Source organism: Hylobates moloch, unplaced genomic scaffold (genome assembly GCF_009828535.3).
Source record: "Hylobates moloch isolate HMO894 unplaced genomic scaffold, HMol_V3 SCAFFOLD_8, whole genome shotgun sequence".
In the NCBI taxonomy this organism is placed as follows: domain Eukaryota; kingdom Metazoa; phylum Chordata; class Mammalia; order Primates; family Hylobatidae; genus Hylobates; species Hylobates moloch.
In genome coordinates this window covers 29,655,486-29,669,843 of record NW_026652283.1, presented here as the reverse complement: position 1 = coordinate 29,669,843, position 14,358 = coordinate 29,655,486, and the positions used below count along the sequence as shown (strand labels likewise).

Sequence of the window (14,358 nt, the reverse complement as noted above, 5' to 3'; positions counted from 1 at the left end):
CACATATATTTTCTTTTATAAAGGTTGCCCACATGTGTTTTCTTTTATAAAGTATCTGTTCATGTCCTTTGTTCAATTTTTAATTTTTTTTTTGCTTATAAATTTGTTAGACTTTTGTCAGATTCATAGTTTGCAAATATTTTCTCCCATTCTATAGATTGTTTACTCTGTTGATAGTTTCTTTTGCTTTGCAAAAGCTCTTTAGCTTAATTAGATCCCATTTGTCATTTTTGCTTTTGTTGCAATTGCTTGCGGTGTTTTTGACGTGAAATCATTGCCATTTTCTATGTCCAGAACAGCATTTCTTAGCTTGTATCCCAAAGGTTTTATACATTTGGGTTTTACATTTAAGTCTTTAATCCATGTCGAGTTGATTTTTGTATATGGTGTAAGGAAAGGAAACTTTCTCTTTTTTTTATTTATACTTTATGTTCTAGGGTACATGTGCACAACAGGCTGGTTTGATACATAGGTATACATGTGCCATGTCAGTTTGCTGCACCCATCAACTCATCATTTACATTAGGTATTTCTCCTAATGCTATCCCTCCCCCAGGCCACCACCCCCTGACAGGCCCCCAGTGTGTGATGTTCCCCTCCCTGTGTCCAAGTGACCTCATTGTTCAGTTCCCACCTATGAGTGAGAACATGCAGTGTTTGGTTTTCTGTCCTTGTGATAGTTTGCTGAGAATGATGGTTTCCAGCTTCATCCATGTCCCTGCAAAGCATATGAACTTATCCTTTTTAATGGCTCCGTAGTATTCCATGGTGTATATGTGCCACATTTTCTTTATCCAGTCTATCATAGATGGACATTTGGGTTGGTTCCAAGTCTTTGCTATTGTGAATAGTGCCGCAATAAACATACGTGTGCATGTGTCTTTATAGTAGTGTGATTTATAATCTTTCGTGTATATACCCAGGATTGCTGGGTCAAATGGTAATTCTAGTTCTATATCCTTGAGGAATTGCCACACTGTCTTCCACAATGGTTGAAATAATTTACACTCCCACCAACAGTGTAAAAGCGTTCCTATTTCTCCACATCCTTAAGGAAAGAAAACTTTCAAATGCAGAACTTTCAATCTTCTGCATAAGGCTAGCAAGTTATCCTAGCACCATTTATTGAATAAAATGTCCTTTTCCCATTGCCAGCTTTGCCAAAAATCAGATTGCTGTAGGTGGGAGACCTTATTTTGGGGCTCTCTATTCTGTTCCATGGGTCTATGTGTCTGTTTTTGTTCCAGTACAATGCTCTTTTGATTACTGTAGCCCCTTAGTATAGTTTGAAGTCGAGAGGCATGATGTCTCCAGATTTGTTCTCTTTGCTTAGAATTGCCTTGGCTATTTGGGCTCTTGATTCCATGAATTTTAAAATAGTTTTTTTTTCTAGTACTGTAAAGAACGAATGTCATTGGTAGTTTGATAGGAATAGCAATTGAATCTGTAAATTGCTTTTGGCAGTACGACCATTTTAACGATATTGATTCTCCCTATCCATAAGCACGGAATATTTTTCCATTTGTTTACATTATCTCTGATTTCCTTGAGCAGTGTTTTATGGTTCTCATTGTAGAGATCTTTCACCTTCTTGTAGCTATAGTTCTAAGCATTTTATTTTATTTGTGACAATTGTAAATGAGATTGCATTTCTGATTTGGCTCATGGCTAGGCTGTTGTTTGTGTATAGAAATGTGAATAATTTTTGTACATTGATTTTACATCCTGAAACTTTGCTGAAGAAGTTATCTGCTTAAGGAGCTGTTGGGCAGAGACTATGGGGTTTTCTAGATGTAGAATCATGTCATCAGCAAATAGGAATAGTTCGACTTCCTCCCTTCCTATGTGGGTGCCCTTTATTTCTTTCTCTTGCCTGATTGCTCTGGCCAGGACTTCCAATAGTATTAAAATACGTCAAATAGAAGTAGAGGGCATCCTTGTCTTGTGCTGGTTTTCAACGAGAATGCTTCTAGCTTTTGCCCATTCAGTATAATGTTGGCCATGAGTTTTTCATAGATGACCTTATAATCATGAGGTACATTCCTTTAATACCTAGTTTGTTGAGAGTTTTTAACATTTTGAATTTTATCAAAAGACTTTCCTGCATCTATTGATGTAATCATGTGGTTTTTGTCTTTAGTTCCCTTTATGTGATGAATCACGTTTATTGATTTGTGTATGTTGAAGTAACCTAACATTGCAGGGATAAAACCTACTTGATTGTGGTGGATTAGCTTTTTGATGTGCTGCTGGATTTGATTTTCTAGTACATTTTTTAGGATTTTTGCATCAATGTTCATCAAGGGTATTGGCCTGAAGTTTTTTGGTTGTTGTTGCTGTGTCTCTGACAGGTTTTGGCATCAGGATGATGTTAGACTCATAGAATGAGTTGGGGGGATTCCCTCCTTCTCAAATTTTTGGAATAGTTTCAGTAGGAATGTTACCACCTCTTCTTTGTACATCTGGTAGAATTCAGCTGTAAGTCCATCTGGTTCTAGGCTTCTTTTGGTTGGTAGACTATTTATTACTGATTCAATTTTAAAACTTGTATTGGTCTGTTTAGGATTCATTTTTCTTCCTGGATCAGTTTTGAGAGTGAGTGTTTCCAGGTGTCTGTCCTTTTCTTCTAGATTTTCTCATTTGTGTTCATAGAGGTGTTTATAGTAGTCTCTGATAGTTAGTGGTATTTCTGTGGAGTCAGTGGTACCATTCCTTTTGTTGTTTCTAATTATGTTTATCTGGATCTTTTTTATTCTTTATTAGTCTAGCTAGGGCTTTAATTACTTTATTAATATTTTCTTATTTTTTATTATACTTTACGTTCTAAGGTACATGTGCACAACGTGCAGGTTAAATAGGTATACATGTGCCATGTTGGTTTGCTGCGACTGTCAACTCGTCATTTACATTAGGTTTTTCTCCTAACGCTATCCCTCCCCCAGTCATTTACATTAGGTATTTCTCCTAATGCTAGCCCCCCAACCCCTTGACAGGCCCCAGTATGTGATGTTCCCCTCCCTGTGTCCATGTGTTCTCATTGTTCAACTCCCACTTATGAGTGAGAACATGTGGTGTTTGGTTTTCTGTCCTTGTGATATTTTGCTGAGAATGTATATGTGCCACCTTTTTTTCATCCAGCCTATTATTGATGGACATTTGGGTTGGTTCCAAGTCTTTGATATTGTGAATAGTGCCACAATAAACATACATGTGCATGTGTGTTTATAGTAGCATGATTTATAATCCTTTGGGTATATACCCAGTAATGGGACTGCTGGGTCAAATGGTATTTCTAGTTCTAGATACTTGAAGAATCGCCACACTGACTTCCACAGTGGTTAAACTAATTTACACTCCCAACAACAGTGTAAAAGCTTTCCTATTTCTCCACATCCTCTCCAGCTTCTGTTGTTTCCTGACTTTTTAATGATCACTATTCTAACTGGCACGAGATAGTATCTCATTGAGGTTTTGATTTGCATTTCTCTGAGGACAAGTGACGATGAGCATTTTTTCATATGTCTCTTGGCTGCATACATGTCTTCTTTTGAGAAGTGTCTGTTCATACCCTTTGTCCACTTTTTGATGGGGTTGTTTTTTTCTTGTAAATTTGCTTAAGTTCTTTATAGATTCTGGATATTAGCCCGTTGTCAGATGGATAGATTGCAAAGATTTTCTCCCATTCTGTAGGTTTCCCGTTCACTCTGATGATAGTTTCTTTTGCTGTGCAGAAGCTCTTTAGTTTAATTAGATCCCATTTGTCTATTTTGGTTTTTGTTGCCATGGCTTTTGGTGTTTTAGTCATGAAGTCTTTGCCCATGCCTATGTCCTAAATGGTATTGCCTAGGTTTTCTTCTAGGGTTTTTATGGTTTTAGGTCTGACATTTAAGACTTTAATCCGTCTTGAGTTAATTTTTATATAAGGTGTAAGGAAGGGACCCAGTTTCAGCTTTCTACATATGGCAAGTCAATTTACCCAAGATCATTTATTAAATAGAGAATCCTTTCCCCATTGCTTGTTTTTGTCAGGTTTGTCAAAGATCAGATGCTTGTAGATGCGTGATGTTATTTCTGAGCCCTCTGTTCTGTTCCATTGGTCTATATATCTGTTTTGGTACCAGTACTCTGCTGTTTTGGTTGCTGTAGACTTGTACTATAGTTTGAAGTCAGGTAGCCTGATGCCTCCAGCTTTGTTCTTTTTGCTTAGGATTGTCTTTGCTATGCGGGCTCTCTTTTGGTTCCATATGAAATTTAAAGTAGTTTTTTTCCAATTCTGTGAAGAAAATCATTGGTAGTTTGATGGGGATAGCCTTGAATCTATAAATTACCTTGGGCAGTATGGCCATTTTCACGATACTGATTCTTCGTACCCATGAGCATGGAATGTTCTTCCATTTGTTTGTGTCCTCTTTTATTTCGTTAAGCAGTGGTTTGTAGTTCTCCTTGAAAAGGTCCTTCACATCCCTTGTAAGTTGGATTCCTAAGTATTTTATTCTTTATGTAGTAATTGTGAATGGGAGCTCGCTCATGATTTGGCTCTCTGTTTGCCTGTTATTGGTGTATAGGAATGCTTGTGATTTTTGCACACTGATTTTGTATCTTGAGAGTTTACTGAAGTTGCTTATCAGCTTAAGGAGATTTTGGGCTGAGACTATGGGATTTTCTAAATATACAATCATGTCATCTGCAAACAGAGACAATTTGGCTTCCTCTTTTCCCAATTGAATACGCTTTATTTCTTTCTCTTGCCTGATTGCTCTGGCCAGAACTTCCAATACTGCGTTGAATAGGAGTGGTGAGAGATGGCATCCCTGTCCTGTGCCAGTTTTCGAAGGGAGTGCTTCCAGTTTTTGCCCATTCAGCATGATATTGGCTGTGGATTTATCATAAATATCTCTTATTATTTTGAGATACGTTCCATCAGTACCTAGTTTATTGAGAGTATTTAGCATGAAGTGCTGTTGAATTTTGTCAAATTCCTTTTCTGCATCTATTGAGATAATCATGTGGCTTTTGTCATTGGCTCTGTTTATGTGATGGGTTACATTTATTGATTTGTGTATGTTGAACCAGCCTTGCATCCCAGGGATGAAGCTGACTTAATGGTGGTAGATAAGCTTTTAGATGTGCTGCTGGATTCAGTTTGTCAGTATTTTATTGAGGATTTTGCATCAATGTTCATCAGGGATATTGGCATAACATTCTCTTTTTTTGTTGTGTCTCTGTCAGGCTTTAGTATCAGGATGATGCTGGCCCCATAAAATGAGTTAAGGAGGATTTCCTCTTTTTCTGTTGATTGGAATAGTTTCAGAAGGCATGGTACCAGCTCCTCTTTGTGTCTCTGGTAGAATTTGGCTGTGAATCTGTCTGGTCCTGGACGTTTTTTGCTTGGTAGGCTATTAATTATTGCCTCAATTTCAGGATCTGTTATTGGTCTACTCAGAGATTCAAATTCTTCCTTGTTTAGCCTTGGGAGGGTGTATGTGTCCAGGAATTTATCCATTTCTTCTAGATTTTCAGGTTTATTTGCATAGAGGTGTTTATAGTATTCTCTGATGGTAGTTTGTATTTCTGTGGGATTGGTTGTGATATCCCGTTTATTTTTTATTGTGTCTATTTGATTCTTCTCTCTTTTCTAATTAGTCTTGCTAATGGTCTATCTATTTTCTTGATCTTTTCAAAAAATCAGCTCTTGGATTCATTGATTTTTGAAGGGTGTTTTGTGTCTCTATCTCCTTCAGTTCTGCTCTGATCCTACTTATTTCTTTTCTTCTGCTAGCTTTTGAATTTGTTTGCTCTTGCTTCTCTAGTTCTTTTAATTGTGATGTTAGGGTGTTGATTTTAGGTCTTTGCTGCTTTCTCTTGTTGGCATTGAGTGCTATAAATTTCCCTCTACACACTGTTTTAAATGTGTCCCAGAGATTCTTGTACGTTGTGTATTTGTTCCCATTTGTTTCAAAGAACATCTTTATTTCTGCCTTCATTTTGTTATTTACCCAGTAGGAAGCAATTGTTCAGTTTCCATGTAGTTCTGTGGTTTTGAGTGAGTTTCTTAATCCTGAGTTCTAATTTGATAGCACTGTGGTCTGAGAGACTGTTTGTTGTGATTTCTATTCTTTTACATTTGCTGAGGAGTGTTTCACTTCCAATGATGTGGTCAATTTTAGAATAAGGGCAATGTGGTGCTGAGAAGAACGTATATTCTGTTGATTTGGGGTGGAGAGTTCTGTAGATGTCTATTAGGTCTGCTTGGTCCAGAGCTGAGTTCAAGTCCTGGATATATCCTTGTTCATTTTCTGTCTCATTGATCTGTCTAATATTGACAGTGGGGTGTTATAGTCTCCCATTATTATTGTGTTGGAGTCTAAGTCTCTTTGTAGGTCTCTAAGAACTTGTTTTATGAATCTGGGTGCTGCTGTATTGGGTGAATACATATTTAGGATAGTTAGCTCTTCTTGTTGCCTTGATCCCTTTACCATTATGTAATGCCCTTCTTTGTCTCTTTTGATCTTTGTTGGTTTAAAGTCTGTTTTATCAAAGACCAGGATTGCATCCCCTGCTTTTTTTTTTTTTGCTTTCCATTTTCTAGATAGATCTTCCTCCATCTCTTTGTTTTGAGCCTATGTGTCTCTGCATGTGAGATGGGTCTCCTGAATATAGCACACTGATGGGTCTTGACTCTTTATCCAATTTGCCAATCTGTGTCTTTTAATTGGGGCATTTAGCCCATTTACATTAAAAGTTAATATTTTATGTGTGAATTTGATCTTGTCCTTATGATGCTAGCTGGTTATTTCACCCGTTAATTGATGCAGTTTCTTCATAGTATTGATGGTCTTTACACTTTTGCATGTTTTTGCAGTGGCTGGTACCAGTTGTTCCTTTCCATATTTAGTGCTTCCTTCAGAAGATCTTGTAAGGCAGGCCTGCTGGTGACAAAATCTCTCAGTATTTGCTTGTCTGTAAAGGATTTTATTTCTCCTTCATTTATGAAGCTTAGTTTGGCTGGATATGAAATTCTGGGTTGAAAATTCTTTTCTTTAAGAAAGTTGAATATTGGCCCCCACTCTCCTCCGACTTGTAGGGTTTCTGCTGATGGGCTTCCCTTTTTGGGTAACCCAACCTTTCTCTCTGGCTGCCCTTAACATTTTTTCCTTCATTTCAACTTTGGTGAATCTGACAATTATGTATCTTGGGGTTACCCTTCTCGAGGAGTATCTTTGTGGTGTTATTTCCTGAATTTGAATGTTGGCCTGCCTTGCTAGGTTGAGGAAGTTCTCCTGGATAATATCCTGAAGAGTATTTTCTAACTTGGTTCCATTCTCCCCATCACTTTCAGGTATACCAATCAAACATAGATTTGGTCTTTTTGCCTAGTCCCATATTTCTTGGAGGCTTGGTTCATTTCTTTTCACTCTCTTTTCTCTAATCCTGTTTCTCACTTTATTTCATTAATTTGATCTTCAATCACTGATATCCTTTCTTCTGCTTGATCCAATGGGCTACTGAAGCCTGTGTATGCTTCATGAAGTTCTCGTTCTGTGGTTTTCAGCTCCATCAGGTCATTTAAGCTTTTCTCTACACTGGTGTTTCTAGTTAGCCATTTGTCTAACCTTTTTTCAAGGTTTTTAGCTTCCTTGCGATGGGTCAGAAAATGCTCCTTTAGCTTACAGAAGTTTGTTATTACTGACCTTCTGAAGCCTACTTCTGTCAACTCGTCAAACTCATTCTCTGTTGTGTTCCCTTGCTGGTGAGGAATTGTGTTCTTTTGGAGGAGAAGAGGTGTTCTGGTTTTTGGAATTTTCAGCCTTTCTGCTCTGGTTTCTCCCTATCTTTGTGGTTTTATCTACCTTTGGTCTTTGATGTTGGTGACCTACAGATGGGGTTTTGGTGTGGATGTCCTTTTTGTTGATGTTGATTCTATTGCTTTCTGTTTGTTAGTTTTCCTTCTAACAGACAGGCCTCTCAGCTGCAGATCTGTTGGAGTTTGCTGGAGGTCCACTCCAGAACCTGTTTGCCTGGGTATCATCAGCAGAGGCTGCAGAACAGCAAATATTGCTGCCTGATCCTTCCTCTGGAATCTTCATCCCAGAGGGGCACCCGCCTGTATGAGGTGTCTGTTGGCCCCTACTGTGAGGTGTCTCTCAGTCAGGCTACACAGGAGTCAGGGACCCACTTGAGGAGGCAGGCTGTCCATTATTGGAGCTCGAATGCCATGCTGAGAGAATCACTGCTCCCTTCAGAGGTGTCAGGCAGGAATGTTGATGTCTACAGAAGCTGTCTGCTGCCTTTTGTTCAGATATGCCCTGTCCCCAGAAGTGAAATCTAGAGAGACAGTAGGCCTTGCTGAGCTGCAGTGGGCTGTTCCCAGTTTGAGCTTCCCTGCCACTTTGTTTACACTGTGAGCATAGAACGGCCTACTCAAGCCTCAGCAATGGTGGACGCCCCTCCCCCTGCCAAGCTTCAGCTTCCCCAGTCAATCTCAGACTGCTGCACTAGCAGTGAGCAAGGCTCCGTGGGCGTGGGACCTGCTGAGCCAGGCACAGGAGGGAATCTCCTGGTCTGCCAGTTGCAAAGACCATGGGAAAAGTGCAGTATTTGGGTAGGAGTTTACCGTTCCTCCAGGTACAGTCACTCATGGCTTCCCTTGGCTAGGAAAGGGCAATCCTAGCCCTTGCACTTCCCAGGTGAGGTGATGCTGTGCCCTGCTTCAGCTTGCCCTTCGTGGGCTACACCCAGTGTCCAACCAGTCCCATTGAGATGAACCAGGTACCTCAGTTGGAAATGCAGAAATCACCCGTCTTCTGCATTGATCTTGCTGGGAGCTGTAGACTGGATCTGTTCCTACTCAGCCATCTTGGAAGCACCAACCCCACCTTATTAATATTTTCAAAACACCAACTTCTAGTATTGATGATCTTTTGAATGTTTTTTTTGTCTCAATCATCTTCAGTTCCACTCTGATTTTGTTTATTTTTTGTCTTCTGCTAGCTTTGTGGTTGGTTTGCTCTTGCTTCTCTAGTTCTTGTAGTTGTGATGGTAGGTCATTAATTGGAGATCTTCCTAACTTTTTGATGTGGGCGTTTAGTGCTATAAATTTCTCTCTTAACACTGCCTTATTTGTGTTCCAGTGATTCTGATACATTGTATCTTTGTCCTCATTAGTTTCAAATAACTTCTTGATTTCTGCCTTAATTTCATTATTTACCCAAAAGTTATTCAGGAGCAGGTTGTTAATTTCTATCTAATTGTATGGTTTGGGGCCATTTTCTTAGTCTTGATTTCTATTTTTTTTTTTTTTTTTTGGACTGTGGTCTGAAAGTGTGACTGATATAATTTTGTGGGGTTTTATGCATTTGCTGAGCATTGTTTTATGTTTGATCATGTGGTCAGTTTTAGAGCATGTGCCATGTGGTGATAAGAAGAAGGCATATTCTGTTGTTTAGGGGTGGAGATTTTTGTAAATGTCTGTTAGATCCATTTGTTCCAGTGTTGAGTCGAAGTCCTGAATATCTTTGTTAATTTTCTGGTTCAATGATCTGTCTAATACTGTCAGTGGTGTGTTGAAGTTTCCCACTATTACTGTGTGGTAGTCTAGTTCTCTTTGTAGGCCTCTAAGAACTTGCTTTAAGAATCTGGGTGCTCCTGTGTTGGGAGCATGTGTACTTAAGATAGTTAGGTCTTCTTGTTGAATTGAACCTTTTACCACGACGTAATGCCCTTTTATGTCTTTTTTGATCTTTGTTGGTTTAAAGTGTTTTGTCTGAAATTAGGATTGCCACTTCTGCTTTTTTTTTTTTCTGATTTCCATTTGCTTGATAAATTTTCCTCCATCTGTTTTTCCTTTTGAGTCTATAGGTGTCATTGCATGTGAAATGGGTCTCTTGAAGACAGCATTGGGTCTTGCTTTTTTATCCGGCTTACCACTCTGTGCCTTTTAACTGGGGCATTTAGCCCATTTACATTCAAGGTTATTTTGGTGTGTATTTTATCCTATTATTTTGTTGTTAGCTGGTTATTATGCAGGTTTGTTTATATGGTTGTTTTATAGTGTCGCTGGTCTGTGTACCTGTCTTTTTTTGGGGGTCTGGTAACAGTCTTTTCTTTCCATATTTAGTGCTTCTTTCAAAAACTCTTATAAGATAGGTTTGGTGGTAATAAATTCCTTTAGCATTTGCCTGTCTGAAAAGGGTCTTATTGCTCCTTCACTTAGGAAGCTTAGTTTGGCTGGATATGAAATTCCTGATTGGATATATATTTTTTTTTCTCTAAGAATGTTGAATGTAGGCCCCCAGTCTCTTCTGGCTTGTAGGGTTCCTGCTGAAAGGTTCACTGTTAATGTGATGGAATTCTACTTGTAGGTGATCTGCCTTTTCTCTCTAGCTGGCTTTAACATTCTTTCTTTCATTTCAACTTTGGAAAATTGGATAATTATGTGTCTTGGGGGTGATCTTGTGTAGAATCTTACAGGAACTTTCTGTATTTCTTGAATTTGATTGATGGCCACTCTAGAGAGGTTGGGGAAGTTATCATGGACAATATCCTAAAATATATGTTCCAATTTGCTTACTTTCTCCCCATCTTTTTCAGGGATGCCACTGATTCATATATTTGCCCTTCTTACATAATTCCATACTTATCAGAGGTTTTATTCATTCCTTTTTATTCTTTTCTTTTTATTTTTCTCTGATTGTATTATTTCAGAGAACTAGTTTTCAAGCTCTGAGATTCTTTCCTCAGCTTGGTCTATTTTGCTATTAATACTTGTGATTGCATTGTGAAATACTTGTGTGTTTTTCAGCAATATTAGGACATTTAGGTTTTTTCTTATACTGACTATTTCACCAGTCAGCTCCTGTATCATTTTATTATATTCTTAGTTTCCTTGGGTTGGGTTTTATCATGCTCCTGAATCTGATGATCTTCATTCCTATCCATATTGTGAATTCTATTTCAATCATTTCAACCATCTTAGCCCTGTTAAGCCCTGTTTGAGAACTAGTGTGGTCAGTTGGATGACACTGGAGATTTTAGTTGCCAATGTTCTTGTGTTGGTTCTTTCTCATCTCTTTGTTTGGGTGTTTCTCCATCTGCGATGTAGGGTAAGTACAGTCAGTAGACTTCTTTTCTGGATGTTTTCACAGGGCCCAGGCACTGTTCAGGGTCTAAGAGTATGGAACATTTCACAGATTTGTGTGACTTCCCTGTGCAGAGGCCATGCTCTTCTTCTCTGTATCATTCCAATTTTAGTATATGTGCTGCTTATGCAAGCACTATAGACTTTCATTTGTTTGAACTTTTACATTTAACATGGTCAATTAATAAAAATAGGTATAATTAACAAAGTAATATAGCGATTTGTTTGGCAGAAGAAAGAATCCCTCGAGGACAAATCAAGCCTCATCTTGTAATTATTCATTCAACCTGACTAAATCCATAGAGTAGCCTCTTTTATTTTTGCTTGCGTAGTTCTTTAAGCTGTTCCTCACAGTCAGATAAAGTTTTTAAAGCAGTTCAGCTCTTCATTTTATCTCAAGTGCCTTCTCATTAATACCCACAGAGGGACAAGACAATAATGTTAAAACACCCAGAAAGAAGAAGTTCAAGAGACAATTCCATCCACAACATCTCCTCTTGACTAGTGACTTTATTTCACAAAATTGTAGTTTTGGAAGAGCGCTAGAGGATATCTTGTTAAGCCTTAAAAATCTGTCATAAGTGGTCTCCATATCCTCTCTAAAAATCTCCATTAAGCAAAAAGGAATGTCTTTTCTCCCAGGACAACTCATTCTAATTTCTGACATCCTCGAATATTATTTATTTTATACCGAGGCAATTATCTACTTCCTTTTGATATCCACACATTAGTCTATTTTTAGTCTGTTTCCTTCTTTTAATCCTCCATAAAGTTTGCTTTCCTCAGCTGCAGCCATTTTCTCCAATGCCTCAATCTCTTCCTTCCATTATAAAGCACTGCAGGCTTCCTTTTTTTTTTTTATTGATTTCAGTCATTAGGCTTCCCTCCCATTACTCCTCATCAAGGGCCACCCTGAGTTTCTTAGAAACAAAATTTGAAAGCAGCTAATTCTGAGAAGGCTCATGGATAAAATCAGCAGTGAGACAACCAGCTGCCCATGGCAGGAGGAATCCAGCCACCCTGCTGCTCTAGCACAGCTCTCGGCTTTCACAAGAAATCAAAATGTCTCCTGGAAAGTATGAAGAAATGTTTATTTCACTACCAAAATGTTGTCACCTTTGCTGTGAAACAAAAAATGAAAAGAAAAGTTATGTTTGCATAGATGCAACCCAAACTGAAAGCTAGAATAAAATGGATTAAATTTTTCCAAAGTGTAAAAAATGTCTTTCTCTCTTGACCCACTCACACATTTCGGAATTTATTCCAAGAAGATAATCTGAAATATCTCCCAAAGATTTTCACAGCAAGTTGTTCACCACTGTTACTTATAATAGCAAAATCTTGGGAAATAAACTAAATGTCTTTAATTTGGTAATGCCAGAATGTTATCAAAATCTATATATGAGATATCTAAAATAGTCAAACCATAAAAGCAGAGATTAGAATGGTGATTAGCAAGGCATGGGGAGAGGAGGATGTAGGGAGTTGTTTAATGGGTATAAAAAATTCAGTTATACAAGATAAATAAGTTCTTCTGGAGGTCATAGAAATATCCTGTACGACATAGTATCTGTGGTTAACATACTGTATTGTGCACTTAAAAATTTGTTGAGAGAGTAGATCTCATGTTAAGCGTGCTTATCACAGTCACACACACACATACAATACCAAATGTATATGAGGAAACTTTTGGAGATGATGAATATTTTTATTACCTTGATTGTGATAATGGTTTCACAGTGTTCAGGGTGAGTAATATATGCAAACCTACCCCCAGAGCAGACATATGCCTTCCTCTTGGCAGCTGAGGGAGCCGAGAGGATACTGTGGACATTAGAGAAGTATCTTCACGAGGGGTTACCTGTGCACTAGGGGTTGTTTAATGGCCTTACTGCAGAACACTTTGGTATGCGAGTGTCAAACACTGGTCATTATGTCAGTTTCACTTCAAGATGGCCTCACTTTTGCCATGCAATAGACTGTTTTCCCACACACAGATATATGCATATGTTCAAATTCATCAAATTTTATGTTACTTATACCTCAATAAAGCTGTTAAAAATCTATGCTCCAAAATATTATGTAGATATTTAATTGCTATTTATAAAATACTTAATAACATGAGATTTACAATAATGTGTATTGTTTAAAAGATTGGTTATAGAGTAGTATATACAGCATTATCACAATTTTATAAAATTAAACATATGTATACATTTGTTTCTGTTATGCATGTAACAGAAAGAAGGAGACAATGGAAACGAGAGAGGAAAAAGGAAGAGGAAGAAAAAAAGAGAAAATGTTTCTTCAGTTAAATAAAGCAAATAGCCAGCATTTGTATTATATTTTGAGGGGTAACAAATTCCTCCATGGGAATCAATTGTTGGAAACCTAGCATTTACACAAGGATTAAGAGATTTTCTTTGTGAAGAATAAGGTCCTAAAGGAACAAGTATATAGCCCAGTGGAAACTGTATAAACAACTTGAGGACCAGCAACCTCCAAGAAAATTAAAACTGAATGTTAGTTATACTAAGTTACCCCAAAATTCCTGAGTATAAACTGAAAATATAAAACCATAATATATAATGATTTCATAAATAGCTATATATAAACATCTTGGCAAAATGTATATAACCGTGCAGTTCCTGCCTGATACAGTATGTAGTGATTTATTTATTTATTTATTTTGAGATGGAGTTTCTCTCATCACCCAGGCTGGAGTGCAATGTCACAGTCTTAGTTCACTGCAACCTCTGCCTCCCAGGTTCAAGTGATTCTCCTGCCTCAGCCTCCCAAGTAGCTGGGATTAGAGGCACCTATCACCACACCTGGCGACGGGTGTGGTAGAGACGGGGATTTCCCCATATTGGCCAGGCTGGTCTCGAACTCCTGACCTCAGGTGTTCTACCCTCCTCGGCCTCCCTAAGTGCTGGGATTACAAGCATGCACTACCGCACCTGGCCATATGTGGTGATCTAAACAAAAATATTTTTATTATTTTAAACACCTAAGGTAAAGAATCATTATAATGGTGATTCTCTAACATGCATCAGAATCAGCTGGAGGACTCACTTAACTATAGATAACACGTCTTCTCTCCCAAAGTTTCAGGTTCAGTAAGTCTGAGATGGGGGCCTAGAATTTTCATTTTTAACGAATTCCCAGGCAATATTGAAGCAACTGATCTGATGTATGTATTGTACAACTGAACCACAGTT

The 14,358-nt window shown here is 38.1% G+C and overlaps 1 non-coding gene across 1 annotated transcript; it reads right to left on the bottom strand.

Moving 5' to 3' along the window:
* Positions 1-11,167: 11,167 nt before the first annotated feature.
* Positions 11,168-11,274, bottom strand: LOC116473930 (U6 spliceosomal RNA). The gene has a single exon (XR_004249492.1). It is a non-coding gene; the product is annotated as a U6 spliceosomal RNA (small nuclear RNA).
* Between the last annotated feature and the right edge of the window lie 3,084 nt (positions 11,275-14,358).